The sequence below is a fragment of the Nannospalax galili genome, unplaced genomic scaffold, assembly GCF_000622305.1.
Source record: "Nannospalax galili isolate Female #2095 unplaced genomic scaffold, S.galili_v1.0 scaffold1827, whole genome shotgun sequence".
In the NCBI taxonomy this organism is placed as follows: Eukaryota; Metazoa; Chordata; class Mammalia; order Rodentia; family Spalacidae; genus Nannospalax; species Nannospalax galili.
In genome coordinates, this window is record NW_008355785.1 from 186,841 (window position 1) to 199,169 (window position 12,329).

Sequence of the window (12,329 nt, forward strand, 5' to 3'; positions counted from 1 at the left end):
ACCCCAGCATTCCCCCCCTCCCGTCCTTCCATGTCCCACCATTTCCTTCCGTCCACCTTACTTTAAACCTTCCCCCCAACACCGTCCTCTTTCTTGATTCATGGTCTCCACCACACGCATCCACACAAACATACCTGTATAAAAACCAGGGTCTGTGTGGGACGGAGAACATGGCGCAGCTCGCCTTAACCCCGAACGCAGACACCAAATGTGTGTTTGGTCCCTTACCAACCCTCAGTTCTGCAACTCTGCGCAGAGACTCTGATTGTCTGACTTTTGGTTTTAGCACGACACCAGGTCACTGCGGATTCCGGAGTCTCCGTCCCACAGCCCAGCCCCAATGGCAGCAGGTGTCACCAGGCCATCCACACTGCTGTCTGACCCAGCCGCAGTCCAGGGGCCTCCACACCTCCTGCTTTCCTGTTCAGTATTCTGCAGCAACAGCTCATAGAACTCAGGGGAATAATGAAGTTTCACAGTTTATTATAAAGGACTTTTAATAGGCTGATCCAGAGGTCACAGTGCTGATCTGGAAAGACTCCAGCTGCCGAGGCCTCTGTCCTTGGGATCTTGGCTGTGCCTCTCTCTCCAAGAATGAGGCTGCATTCCAACCTGGAAGCTCTCTCAGTCTTTCCCTGAGGGTTTTACAGAGCAGTTTTAAATATATATACATATATATGTATATATATATTTATTTTATGTGTATGAGTGTATTGCCTGCTTAGATGTAAGTACACCAGTGTTGTGCAATGCCAGAAGAAGCCAGGAGAGGGCGTAGGATCTCCTGGAACTTCAGTTACAGATGGTTGTGAAATGCCATGTGGGTGCTGGGAACTGCACATGGGTCCTCTGGAAGAGCAGCCAGCCCTTTTACTGCTGAGCTATTTTTCCGGATCTTTTTATTTCTTCCTCTTTTTTTTGGAGGGGGAAGGGGTTTAAGAAAAAGTTTTATTTATTTTTTGACAATTTTATACAATGTACAATCCTCTCCAAACCGTCACCCATTCCCTCCAAACCTCCCAACATATTCCCGTGCCATACTCATGTCTTTTTTAAAAAAATTCATTTTTATTTCCTGTGTATGTGTGTTTTGCCTGTATGTAAGTCCCCCTGTGCTGTGCATTGCCCACAGAGGCCAGAACTTGGTTTCTGATCCCCTAGAATTACTGGTGGTTGTTAGCCACCAAGTGGATGCTGGGAACCAAACCTGTGTCCTCGGCCAAGGCAGCCAGTGCCCTTAACTTCGGAGCTATCTCTGCAGCCTCTTCTGCTTTAAAAAAATAACCTGTTGACTCTAATTAGTGTTGACATATATGCATGAGTGTAGGACCGGTTCCTGGAGCATGGGCAAGCCGCCAGTGCCATGCCATCAAAGAAAAAATGCTCCACCTCCTCCAGCCGCCATCGGCAGGCAGTAGGTCCTCAGCTAGGGGTGGGGCCTCATGAGCCCCTTGAGTTGTGACTGGTTTGACCTTGTGCAGGTAGCTGTAGTTGCTATATGTTCAGGGATGCAGTAACCATGTCATACCCAAAAGACGGCTTTTCCAATGCTCCTGTCCATCCTTCATTGCTGACAGTAGTTCCCTCCCCTGTTCTGTGTTTCCTGAGTCTTGGGGGATGGCTTTGATATAGATACCTGTTGCACCCCGCCCCCCAAACCTTCACTCGCTCTCTCTGGGATCCCAAGGCCACGTGGTCCCTATGCCCAACAGGCAAAACAGACACAATACATTCTTCTTGGATTTTTGTCTAGTTTATGACATCTGGGAAAGGGTTACTTACAAAGGCATGATCGGCCGTGGGCCCTGTTTTTACATCTAGGCTAAGCTGTGAGATCTGCCTCCAGCCAGCAGCCCACCAGCTGTCTGCAGCGGAGGTTCACTTTTCCAGCTTCCGGACTTTCTCAGGGCTTCGGGGTGTCTAGCCTTAGACCCGCCCACTCATGCAATTGAAGCTGATTGATTGGGTGGGAGGAGTGACTGTCTCGGAGGACACGCCTACCCAACCATGTCCCATTCAGAACTGAGCACTTGTGCCTAGAAGTCCTCCCAAGGTCTCAACAATAAGCTGAGGTAGGATTCCACCAAAGTTCACCATGGGGGCCCAGTGAGTTTATTGGGCTGACTTACAGACCACGGGTGAGGGGTTGCTTACAGGAGTGTGGGTGCTTCCCCCCTAAGGCATTCTGCACTGGAGTCTTCACCAAGCATGGCTAATGGCTTCCTCATAGCTGTATTGATGGAGCCCCCTGTCTTGTATACTGGAGTATACTATATACTCCAGTCCTTCCCCAAGGCTATGTGCAAGTAGCACCAAATTGCCTATAACTGGTTGGGATGTGTGACCGGATGCTCAGGTGAAGGCCCAGTGACTCTGCTTCAGTGAGGGGGTCTCAACAGTCAACAAACTCATCTGTAATGTAAGTGGTCACAGCTGACCTCCTGCAGAGAGCATCTGTGTGACTCAGAGGACAGTCCTGAAGCCAGCATTCAGCAGTCACTTATCTCAGCACTTAGATCACTTTTAAGTCTCTGCATGAACCACTGCACAAAGAAGTTTCTATGAACAAGATTGAGAGCTAATCTCTGGGTATTAAATAAATATTTAGAAGACAGTTGGATAGCATGTCCATTTGCAAGACATCAGTAGTAGGGTCCTCTCTAGGGCCTATGACCTCATGAGCCATGGGCTTTTGATGAGGCTTATAGTACCAGGTCTAAACTCCCTTCTGTGGAGCAGACCTCAAATAAAATCAGAAAATAGCTGGTTGCCCTGTAATAGTTATAACAGTCATTGAACCATTGGGTACATCTTTCCTGGAAGGTTGGTTTTGTAGCATGCAGCATCCACTGTTGTGATGAGTTTTCTTCCCCAACAACCTGCCTAGCATCTTTCTGGCACCATGAAAGCCAGTCAGTAGGGAGAAAGTTTTTAAGTAAGTTCTAGCTGGATTTCTCTGTCTTGCAACCAAAGTGTGTGGTGTCTATGGCAAGAGGTTCTTATCAGCTAGTTAAAGGCAGTGGCAGTAGCCTGTTGGGGACCCCTGGGGCCTCCCTGACCAGTAACTTGTAGGGAAGTATCCCATGCTGTCATGGGGATTTTATTTACTAACTTAAGTCCTGTGGGAGAAGAATTGTTCACTCACACAGGGAAGTTTTATAGGTGTCTGTACCTGAGTATGGCTGGTCACTGGTACAGTCTCTGTCCTCTCTTCTCTGGAGTCTCTCTCTTCTCTTCTCTGGAGTCTCTGTCCTCTCTTCTCTGGAGTCTCTGTCCTCTCTTCTCTGATGATGGGAGAATGTGCTGAAAACCCCAATCCTTTCACCATTCAGGTTACGGTTTGAAGGTGAACGGTCCCCACAGGCTCATGTTCTGAGTGTTTGATCCCAGATGGTGATGCTGTGTTGTATAGACTTGCCTCTGCCTGGCAAGCTAGACTGGCAAGCAGTGGACAGACCCCTTCTCCTCCAGCTGGGATTCACCTGCTGGCTGGATCACCACAAACTTGACTATGGATGCTCCATATGAGGGGAGGGGCACAGAGAGTTGTGCCTTCCATCCAACCAGCTGGCCTGAATAGTGCACAGGGGAGGGACTAAGGATAGGGACAGAGGAAGCCAGAGAGAGGGGGTAGCCTTCGCCATCTTGGCCCACCACCCAGAGGTCACAGGGGTTCCGATCACAGTGTAAGAAGGAAGCCCACGCATGCCCACACCTTGTAAGGAACCCCCTCATCCATTGATCTGTGTGGAAGCCCAGTAAATTCTTTGGTACCCCAAACTGTATTTGGAGGAATATTACCTCGGTTTGTCATAAGGACAGTGAGAAGAGGGGCCCAGAAGCCACACCCACCTCCCAGAAGGACCTTTTAGTAGATATTGTTTTGGGAGGTTGTCAAGCGAGACAAAGTGTACTTCTTATCATTCTAGTCCATTGTAGGTACTATGATAAAGCACCATAGGCTGATTGGTTTACCAACAAAAGATTATACCTGGTCCCCAGTTCCTTCTTCAGCCTCTACTTTCTGTCCTCTACTAGAGGAAACCCCTGTCAGCCACATACTTCTCTCACCATCGTGTCCTGCTCAAGGACAGGGGACTGAAGCAACCTCGGACTTCAGCGACCTTGGACTGAAGACGATGAAACTGTGAGGAAAAATGAATCCCTCTTCCAGCTTGTTATTTCTGTCAGGTGACTGGTCACAGTGGTGAGAAAAGGCAGGAAATATTCATACAGTGCTTTTTCTTGCATGGACCTCCTTCATGGTCTGTGCTCCAGGTTCCTGCCCTGGGTTCCTGCCTTGGCTTCCCTTGATGTTGGACTGTGCTTTTCCTCCTCTTCCTCCTGCCACTGGTGACGCAGGAATGTGTTATTAACCTCAAGAGTGGGTTGTTGAAAAGGTGAGTCTACTCTGTGTTCTCTCACATGCACCCAGTTGCTCCTTTAAATTTCTTACATGAGTTGAAACCCCATGAGGCCTTTACCATGTTCTGAGATCTCAGCCTCTTCCTCTCAGGTTTCCCCCAGTCTCCAGAACCATTTGAATATAAGTTCAAATGAACATCCATTCCTTTTATAAATGTCTATGAGTATATCACCTGCATATATGTAGGTACCCGCATGTCATGAAATGCTCCGGGAGGTCAGAAGAGGGTGTCAGATCCCCTGGAACTGGAATTATGCATAGTTGTTACCTGCCACGTGGGTGCTGGGAATACAACCTGGGTCCTCTGGAAGAGCAGCCAGTGCTTTTAACCGCTGAGCCATCTCTCCAGCCCCAAACTTCTTTTTTTTTTTTTTTTTTTTTTGAGATGGGTCTCCCTGTAGCTCCAGCTGACCTGGAACTCACTACACACACCAGGCTGGCCTCTGTCTCACAGAGATCTGCGGGCCTCTGCCTCCTGAGTGTGAGGATCAAAGGCGTGTGCCAGCACAACCTGCTTCAAACTTTTATTCTTTATAAGTTGCATTGTTTTAGGTGTTACAACAATAGCAAACACGTTAAGACAAGGTCTTCCAAGAAGTTCTTTCATAAGGGCACTGTCTTGGTTAGCTTTTAGAAAATTATTTATTTTAATGTGTATGAGTCTTTTGACTGTATCTATATATGTGCAACTGTGTTGTGTAATGTCCATGGAGGCCAGAAGAGGGCATGAGATCCCCGGGAACTGGAGTTACAGATGGTTGTTCGCCACCATGTGGGGGTTGGGAACCAAAGCCAGGTCCTCTGCAAGAGTAGCCAGTACTCTTAACCGCTGAGCCATCTCTCTAGCCCCTCAAATATTTTTTTTGGATTTATTATGTATGTAAGTTCATTTCCTGAACGCAATGCCCTCAGAGGCCAGAAGAGGGCATTGGATCCCCTGGAACTGGAGTTACTGGTGGTTGTGGGTGCTGGGAACTGGATCTGGGTCCTCTGCAAGAGTAGCCAATGCTCTTAACCACCGAGCCATCTCTCAGCTCCTGCCCCAGTTAACTTTAATGATCAACTTGACACAACCTATAATTATCTGGGAAAAGACTTAATTGAGGAGTTGTCTAGATCAGATTGACTGGTGGACCTGTCTGAGGGGCATTTTCTAATTGATGTAGGAGGACCCAGCCTGCTGTGGGTGGTGCTAACCCTAGGCAGGTAGTCCTGAGAGGTATAAGAGCACTAGCTGAGCTTGAACCTGGCTGCCAGCCAGTCAGCAGCATCCTCCATGATTCCGACACATTTCCCTGGCTGTGGAATGAGTTCCTTGGTCAGAAGACTGCTGTGTGGAATGGTAAGATCGGTCTTCGTGTTCTTGTCTTGACTCACCTCAATGATGAACCATGGCCTGCAGTTATGAGGCAAATTAACCTTTTTTCCCCCAGAGTTCCTTTTGGTCACGGGACTTGTCACAGCAATGGAAATGAGACCAGGCGAGGCATCAGTCCTTGTCATGAGGGCACGGTGGGGCACCTCAAGACTGAGTATACCTATGCCAACCTATGCCATGTTACAAGCAAACTCCAGCTAAACTCAGTAGTTAAGGCTAGAGGCAGTTAACTCAAATGTAGGAATGGAAAAGTTTGACCAGCTGCACCAAGGTGTGGGTTTGAGAACAGGTGGGCGAGCACCTGGCTGCTCCTGCAAACAGCAGATTTAGGACTTCTGTGCTTTATGCTTGGCTTGCTCTTGCAGAATAGAAATTGTTAGGGTGGCTTTCCACCCCTAAGCTTGGGAACTTAAACTTTTCACCCCTGGACATGGCTTTTCTGTATAAACACCCTAGGAACAGCTCAGGGCTGCACTTGGGACCTGAATACCCAGTGTAGTCGCCGTCTGGCTAGAAAGACTTCCTTTTGGCAATTTTCTGTGTCTGAGAGGTCTTCTCTGGTGAGACAACCTCATAACAAGGGCTCCATGCTATGATGTAGCGTCACCATGTTGATTAGAATTCCACAATGAATGTCAGAGGCACAAGCCCTGATCATGTCATAATTACTGGACTGTTCTTTGCTCATTTGTAAAAGGGGATGGTCTCAAGTCAGCCCTCACAGGGCAGCCCTTAAGATCATGAAAGAATCTTCCTGACACAGTGGCTATGAGGTGAGGTCACCCATTCGTCAAGTTATGTTTATGCTGCTATGACAACAGTACCGGTCAGAAGCAACTTAAGAGAGGATCGATGTACTTTGGCTTATGGTGAGGAATGAAAGCATGCCGGGGAAGCTCAATTCATGTCGCCATGTGGCAGAGTCTGTAACATGACAGGCCTGGATGGAGAGAGAAGGATAGGTAAAATTCATTTTGGGAGGTATGTAAGCAGCCCCCTGTCCCTCCCTTGGTCCCAAGGACAAAACTGAGGTCTGATCTTGCCAAACTGCAGTCTGGGAAGCCAGCGAGTTTATTGGGCTTACTTACAGAGCAGTGGGTGAGGGTTTACTCATTGGAGTGTGGGTGCTCCCCATGGGATGCTGCACTGGAAAGTCTCCATCCAAGAGTAGATGGTGACGTCCCCAAAGCCACAAAATGGTGAGAGAGCCTCCCCTCCACTTCCTCAGTTTATATACCCTTAGGCCCTTCTCTTTGTGAAACTAGAGCTGGTTGGTTGGGAGGTGTGGATGACCCTCCCTGCCCCTCCTTTCTTTATGAGTGTAACAGTCAACAAGCTTAGCTGTGATGGTTCTAGGTAAGTAGGGGCATCCAACCTTGGAAGATGGTGTCTGTCCATGTCTGTCTGTTGGATGACAGTCCTATGCAAGAGGGGAGAGGGGAGAGGGGAGAGGGGAGGGGGCAGGGAGAGAGAGAGAGAGAGAGAGAGAGAGAGAGAGAGAGAGAGAAAGAATATGTATTGGCACATTACCAGTTCAGGGGTAAGGTTGGTTCATTCCTCTAGTCAATTAAGGAGTTAAAAGGCAGGAAAAAAAAATCTCAGATCAGCAGAGAGTAACCAACAAACAAACTTATTAAAAGATAAAGAATCACATCCATACACATAAATCACACATACATACACACATACATACATATGTATGTATGTACATACAGAAAGATGATATTCTCCTCAAGTAAAGAGGGGACCCAGAATCTAATGCTATGTTGGGAGAGTCTGAGTTTCAAGGATTGCAGTGTTTTCTCCTTCCCTAATTTTGGATCGATCGACTTAAAAGAAGGAAGGCTGATAGGTCACATCTCCAAGCTGAGATATCCAGGGCTACGTGGCTCCAAGCAGGGCAGTTGAAGGGACCCTGTTGGTGTTAAAATGGTCTTCCTGCCAGACCAAGAAGAAACAGGAAGTGTGGCATCTTAATTATTTTTCATTGACCCTGTTTGCTTATTAGGGATTTAGTCCCTTACGGTATAGCCTTCAAAAGTTAGGCCTTCATGAGTTACTTTTTTTGTTGTTGCTGTGATAAAATACCCAGACACAGTGAATTTAAGGAAGGGAGTTTTTGTTTTGGCTCACAGTTTGAAGGAACAGTCACTCACGCTGGAAAAGTCATGGCAACATGAGTGTGAGAGAGCTGGTCACATTGCATATACAGCTGCGAAGCAGAGAGATGAATACTGGTGCTCAGTTCGCTGTCTTCTGAACTCCATTTGAGACCTCAGCCTATGGATGGTGCCACCCACAGAGGACAGTTCTTACTACCTCAGTTAACCTAATCAATATAGTCCCTATAGTCATGCCCAGAGGCTAACCTAAAGAATTCCTCCCAGGTGAGCCTGGACTCTAGGTAATGCCAGAATCTATAATTGGACAATCAATCCTATCCCAAGGCTCCACTTCCTAAAGGTTCCACAGTCTCCCAGAATAACACACTATCAGATGGGAAATAAGTATTAAAAATGTGAGCCTGTGGGGGGGCATTTCAAAGTCCAACTTTAATACCATTGCTGAACCAGCAGCCACCAAGGGGCAGCCCAACAGACTCAGACAAATGCTTTGCCTGCCTTGATTACCTCTGCTCTCACTTGAAGAGTCAGCCAGGTTGACGATGGAAGGGGCTTGTGTTCTGCAGTCCCTTTGGGTTCCACAGGCAAGCTACCACCATATCCCAACTCTCCTCCTTACCTACTTTTGACCATTACCAGCTTGCCACCATCCACACCGTGACTCTCCTTAGCCATTTTAGACCACAAGAACCCATCTCCGTGTTGCCGTCATATGCGGACAGTGTTAGTTCATGGACTGAACTTTCTTTTTGTTCCAGGGTGGAGTGAAGAGGCCCTCCTATCCTGGGCTACTAGTGGGAAGCTTAGAGCCATTTGGTGAACAGCCAGACATATGTACCCTAGACAGCAGGTTGGTAGAGAGGCACAGGAGAGAGTCCCAGCGGAGGATCCTAGGTCAGAGGTCCGGAGGCCACTCTTGTGGCTAATGCTTCCGTTATCCAGAGGGCAGTGTTCCAAAACCACAATGATGTCATTCTCGGTGAGACAGAGAACTGGAAATGTGCTGCCATGGTTCCCTGTCAATTGCTGGGGATTAATAAACCCCCAAACTGCCACTTTGGATCTCAGCACTGGAGAGCACTTAGCACAGACAAGGGCTTTCATCTGCTTCAATGACAGGAGTCTACTGGGAGGAAGCACAGTTGTGTGCCACCTCTTTCTGTTAATTCCAGTGAGGAAATTAAATTCCCATCACAGAAGCAAAAACGGAGGGTCAAACATCACTGCTAAGATCAGATGAGCATTCTCCCTTGACACAGTCTATTCTTCAGGGCCATTTAAGTCCCCTAAAAGTAATTTTCTCTTCCTCTAAATGGCCTACAGCCCTCTCTCCTTTTACTCTATTGAGAAGGCCATAGAAGATTCTAGGTTCCATGGGTTACTGAGGACTCACATTTCATTCTTGTGATGAAGCCTTGTGTATGCTTGTAACAAACTTGACTTGCTTGCCTTCCCCCGCTGCTAATTTGTCTACTCTCCTCTTATTTCTGAAATGCAAAGATCAAACCTGTGGAGGGTCAGAGTGAGAGAGTGACTGTGGAGTTCTCTGCCACCAGTGCGACCTTTACATCACGTTATATCACACCCACTTCCCAGTGCTCAGGGACCATCCTGGTAAAGGGGTCGGAAAGATTGTAAGAGCCAGAGGTTGGGGAGGATTTGAGCAAACCAGTGTCTTCTGGACTTGACAGGGCTCCTTTCTCCATGAGTGCACTGCAGTTGTGGTTGTGCACAAGTCCCACACATGACCAAATCAGCAAACATGCCAGTGCTGTGTGGGAAGGAGTTCATGAGACCCTCACCCCAATTGAGGAGCTATGGAGTGCTGATGGCTTCTGAAGGAGGGAGAGTCAGTTTTCTTGAAGGGTGTGGCTCCTGGTAGATGGACCACACTCAGATGTATGGGGTCAGAAACTGGAGTTGATGGGTTATTAAATTAAAAACAAATAAATAAATGAAAGAGCTGGGCATGGTGTTGCATGCCTTTAATCCCAGCACTCGGGAGGCAGAGGCAGGCAGATCTCTGTGAGTTCAAGGCCAGCCTGGTCTACATAGTGAGTTCCAGGCCAGCTGGGGCTACAGGGGAGACCCTGTCTCAAAAAGACAAAAAAAAAAAAAAAAAAAAGGGAACGAAGTTGGGGGAAGGGATGTAGGGATGGATATGGGAGGGGTTAAGGGAAGGAGTTTGGGTGAATGTTATCAAAATACATTGGTTTTATTTTTTTTAAATCCCCTCCCCTCCCCTCCCTCCCTCTCCCCCTCCCCCCTCTCTCCCTCTTCTTTCTTTCCTTCTTTCTCTGAGATCAAAATAGAACACTACCTCCAACCCTGAATTTGGAAATAGTGACATCCTCTCAGCGCCTAAGTTTCCCTCCTAACACCTGTAGCTGGTTACATCAGAGGATGGTGCATGTCTCTACATGTAGTGTGCCAGCTGACCCAAAGACAGTTCCAAGTTTCATCCCAGAATCTGTGATCGCTGGTGTTGCTTGCAAATGTCATAAAGCTGAGGACTCTGGGGTGAGCTCATCCTGAGCATAGGGTGCCCCCCCCCCCGCCCCGTGCAACGGCAGATGCCCTCCAGACACAGATGGGAAAGTGACGGGAAGACAGACAGGCAGAGTGTGGAGTGACGCATCTATGAGCCAAGCATATTTGTTTGCTACGGCGTCCGTAGTAACGGAGGGTGGTGAACCGACAGAAATTGGCCGGTGCATTGGGAGCTAGAAGTAGACGGTGTTAGTGGGGCGGTTCTTCCAGAGCCTGTGAGAGAGGACCTACTCCAGGCCGGTCACTCAGTGCCGGTGAGGTGTTGACATTCTTTGATGCTCCCTGGTTTGCCTCTCTGCCTTTTCTGACACATGCTGTTTGTCCTGTGTATGTCTGTGTCCAGATTTCCCCTTTTCAAGGATTCCAGTCATGCTGGATCACAGCTCTGCCCTCCGCTGCTATGACCTCATCCTAACTTAAATAATTGCCTCTGCAATCACCCAGTGTCCAAGGAGGCTGGTTAGGACTTGAACACAGGAGCAGCTATGGCAAACCAATTCAGCCTGTGGTGCCTAGGGGTCGCTTGCAGCCACCAGAAGCTGGGAGAAGGGTGTAGTTGAGGGTTTCCCCACAGACGCTCCGAAAAGGAACCAACTCTGATGAAACCTTGATTTGAAACTTCTGTCCTCTAGAACTTTGAGACAATATGTTTCTGTGGTTTTAAGCCACCTGGTTTGTGTTAATGAGTTACAGTGCCTCTAGCTGACTAATGTACCAGCCCAGGGCTTGGTACACACAAGCATGTAATTGAACCAGTTGCCAACCTTTGCCCTGGAGACACTCAGGGATCTTCCTTTTCTAAGCTGATCAGGACTGAAATGGATTTGTAGGTGGTAGATGCTCCCTACCCCCTACTTCAGGTCCAAAGATTTCAGAATACAGGTTGTCAAATGGTTCTCCAACAAGAAAGAATTAGAGGGCTGGAGAGATGGCTCAGCAGTTAAGAGCAGTAGCTGCTCTTGCAGAGGACCCAGGTTCCATTCCCAGCACCCACATGGTGGCTCACAACCGTCCATAACTCCAGTTCCAGGGGATCTGACATCCTCTCCTGGCTTCTGCAGGCATTTGCATGCACATGGGTGCACTCACATGGTGTACTTACGTGTAGGTAAAACGCTCATAAACATTAAAAAAAACCCCAGAATATTAAGAAATGATGATAGGGCAGCTCATCAGACGGGAAGTGTGCTGACACTGAGGTTGGGTCCCAGGGGACAGAGAAGGCAGAGGGAGGGTGCAGCTCCTGCAGACCAGCATAACGCTGCGATGGTGATGCATGCTGTGGTCCTGGCTGTCCACTTGCTGTTGTGAACTCTATCCAAAAGACCTCCTTTGACAGTTATGATAGCTGACACCCATGTTAGAGAAGACAGGGGACTGGAGAGATGTCTCAGTGGTTACCGAGCACTGATTGCTCTTTCAGAGGACCTGGATTTGGTTCCCGGCACCCACATGGCAGCTCACAATGGATCATAGCTCCAGTTCCACAGGATCCAACACCTTCTTCTGACTGCCTCAGGATTTGCATGCATGTGGTGTGCTTATGTACAAGCAGGCAATACACTTTTATGCATAGAAAACAACAAAACAACATAGAAAACAGATCTGAAGGAAGAAGTGATTGGTTTGAAAGCATACAAGTAAGGATGGAAAGAAACCAGAGTTTAAACATGACTCTTACAGACTCCAGCATGCCTGTGCCGTCTACACTCTGGCGTGTTGGTAAATGATTGACAACTGGATCTCTAGAGAGAAAAAATAAGTGTATATGTGTGTTTACAATACAACTTATTGATTTTAAATTTTATTTATTTATTTATTTATTTATTTATTTATTTATTTATTTATTTAT

At 47.7% G+C, this 12,329-nt stretch overlaps 1 long non-coding RNA gene across 5 annotated transcripts in view; it reads left to right on the top strand.

Moving 5' to 3' along the window:
• The window catches only part of LOC103750322, a 23,391-nt gene that overhangs the window by 651 nt on the left and 10,411 nt on the right, over nt 1-12,329 (top strand). For 2 of the 5 annotated variants that reach the window (XR_003847089.1, XR_003847088.1), the window contains exons 2-3: nt 4,039-4,147; nt 4,279-4,400. The exons of 1 other annotated variant lie outside the window; for it this stretch is intronic. This is a non-coding gene — a long non-coding RNA (uncharacterized LOC103750322). Of the gene's footprint in view, nt 1-1,824; nt 2,073-4,038; nt 4,148-4,278; nt 4,401-12,329 lie in introns of those variants that run through there. 2 more of the 5 variants (XR_003847090.1, XR_607980.3) reach the window with 2 other exon arrangements.